Source organism: Macrosteles quadrilineatus, unplaced genomic scaffold (assembly GCF_028750875.1).
Source record: "Macrosteles quadrilineatus isolate MER2022 unplaced genomic scaffold, UCM_ALF_1.0 Scaffold_16__1_contigs__length_3527350, whole genome shotgun sequence".
Lineage (NCBI taxonomy): Eukaryota > Metazoa > Arthropoda > Insecta > Hemiptera > Cicadellidae > Macrosteles > Macrosteles quadrilineatus.
In genome coordinates, this window is record NW_026542609.1 from 3,472,060 (window position 1) to 3,475,448 (window position 3,389).

A 3,389-nucleotide genomic window follows, 5' to 3' on the forward strand; every position below is an offset into this window, starting at 1 on the left:
CCACTACAGGATAAAAATAATAAAAATAAAGTTATACAAGAGTACCTGCATTTTTCTTCCCATCATTAAAGTATAGTCATCAATTATTTTAAATAAAGAAAACATACATTTTTTAAGTACTCGTAAATGTTTACTTCTCAAAAGTTCTTATGCTTAAACTCCTTCCCATAGTTTTTATGGCAACATCAACTCAAAGTTGCTCAACTAAAGTACTAATCTTCAAGACTTATCTTCAAGTTGTTCTTAAATCATGGGTAAAATTGTGCCTCAAGACGTTAATGTAGCACTTCAGTGTAACTTCGAGATAAAATTTCATCCCTTAAAGTATTCTGAAGATACTAAAAGTTAAAGAGTAATATTTTTTCAGAACATGTTTCTTTCTCGTCCCAAGTCGAAGGGAAAGTTTGCAAGTAGATCACGGAAAGACGCATTTTTCTGACAACCAATTTCGTGCCAAACGCCTCCACTTCTTCTTCCTGAGATATCGTCTTGACCGACATTAATTCCACGTTTATTTATTCTTCTTCAAAGTTGAGTCTCAATTTATTATGTGAATTGTAATTTTAAAGTAATGAGAGTGTTTATAGAAAGGTGTTTCTATTTATAGGCCTACCATGAATCAATTTTGTTTTCGTGATGGAATTCCAATTGTAATAGCGATATCATTCATCTGCTGAAACATGTTAGGTAGTTTTCATAAAACAATAACTAGGTCAGTTAATAGAAAAGATTTCAATTTGCTATATTTATATTATTTTTAAAATATGTATTGTATATCCCACACATTTTAGGGTCAAAAATGATTCAAATTTTTAATCGTACAACACAAACACTGAATATAAACAACATGGTGTTAAATATAAACAGAATTAGTATTTAATATTGACACTGCACTTAATATAAACATAGGTACATTATTGGAAAGTATAAACGAGATGAAACTTTGAACCCATATTTACGAGTTTATGCGCCTCTTCTTGCATCCCATATATTTTTATTACAACATTTTTTATTTTATCTGATAATAAATTATAACAATTATTTTCAACACTATATTTTGTATATTCAACACTATATGGGCTGTTCGGCTATTAGTAAAAGTCTCGCACTTGGGTGTGATTTAAACGGGTTCAAATCCCGGCATACCCCGACAATATTTAGGTGTTTGAACCAATTTTGCACAAGATCATTTAATATCCCTACTACAAATGCTACTGACCTTAAAACCAACAATTAATATATAATGAAACTTTGAAAACAAAAGAGACTACTTTTACCAACGTTTAATCTGAATGAAATAATATTACCACTATGTGAACAAATATTTTATAAGTTTTATTTACAAACTAATGAAGAAGTGTGCTGAATCATAACATAGTCAAAACTGAACATTTTTAACAATCTAGCAACAGCTGTTACATAATAAATCTCAAAAATATATAAAATTATAAATGTGAAAGTTTGTGTCTTTGTTTGATTGTTTGTTTGTTTGTTTATTTGTTTGTTTGTTTGAAGTTCAATCACGCATTAACTACTGGACGGATTGGGCTGAAATTTGGCATGATGCTAGCTCATATTCCCGATTAACATATAGGCATATTTATATCTCAAAAATCCTTTCGGGCTCCACCCCAGTGGCTCTGTAGTTCCCCATGTTAACCTTATGAGCATTCATATTTAAAGGGTATTAAAGAATTTAGTCATCTGTTTTAACTAAAAAAGTTGGTTCTATGATATGCAAAAGTATTAAAAAGTTACAAGATTTACCATCAGGGTGCAGCACTATTATTGTTTTGCAGTTATGAAAACAGCTAAAATGAATTAAGCAGCGACGAAAAACTGTGAGAGGCAATGAGAACTGTCAAAGTAGTATTGTTTACAGTTATGTTTATGTTTTTATAATTGCATGATTAATTTGTGATATTTTGCAAATTTTTTATCATTTATTTTTCTCTATTGTTTAGGTGAAGTGGTAGAACATTGTGGCTATGGTATATGTGTAATACTATAGTATACCGTAAATTTAAAGAAGCAAATTTGATAAAATTGTGTCCTCCCCAACTACAAACGCTAAGTTGGAGAATAACTCCAATAAGCATTTTACACCTGTATGCAAACCCCGTACGAAGGACGGGTACTCTGCTAGTATTAAATAAAGTATAGACCAAAGGCATCACAGATGTGGCTAAGTTGACGCCACATCAGCCTTAATTTCAACTTCCATAATATCATTATTTCCTCTAACAGGGCTTACTTGAGTCAACATTAGTGCACTAAACAACTTTTACAGGTTCTCAAAGTATCACCATTAAGAGCAGAGTAGGCCTGCATTTCCATTAAAGAGTCTATTTGAGTGAGCTCTTGCTGAGGCCATTATAAACCCAAAAGAAAGCTTTTATCGTAGGTCGACCAACAAACGATCAACAGGAGCATTTGTGGTTAAAGCAATTCAGGCTTGTATTCATGGCTGTGAAGAAAGAGCTAAGAGGTTGATGTGGTATACAGTATTTAACCATACCTGTGCACTGTTTACTTTTGTTTATTAGTTATGTATAATGCATCATAGGTTTGTATTTCTATTAGAAACTTAGAATTTGAGTAACACGCTGTAATTTATATAGCGCCCACATTATTTCTGAATGTTAAAAACCGTATACCATGGTTAGGATATAAAATAACCACAAAACAAAAGCTAAATATTAGAAAGGCTTTGTAATAATCACTCTTCAATAAGATTCATATATTATTATTAAAAATTAATATTAAACTGTAATTCAATAGAATTATTGATTAGAAATGTTTTCAGAAATTACCAAATTTATAATATTTGTACGACTTTTACCAACTTTCCAATGCTGATGCAATATTTGTCACAAATTGTGGTAGGGTAGGATATAGCTTTCAACATTCAGAAAACCTTATTTGGAATTGAATAACTTCTTATAAGTTGAGTATTAATTTGATTCTACGAAATGAATATTTAATAAAATATGGGTATTTAGCCCCTGCAGCCTCACTTTGGAATCACCCCTTATTTTAAAATATACAACAACCCATATTCTGAAGGCATATATTATGTAGAGAAACGAAAGATAATCCTAATAAAATTGTAGTCCTTGTACTTAATGGAACAACACTGCTATAAATGTGCAGGTGGTAGGACTATTATAGTTGTAATTAAAACTTTCTAGCTTGTTTATTAATTGCTTTAGATGTTTATCAATAGTCACTTTTACGTAGGAGAACTCGGATTCTCAATTGCAGAAGAGATATATTCAGAGTCGATTGCTTTGTTTTCTGTTAAGTGCTGTTTGTTGAACAGCTGACAAGTACTATATCAGCTGATTGGCTATTGACTACAACACGAAAAACTAATTGCTATTTACATT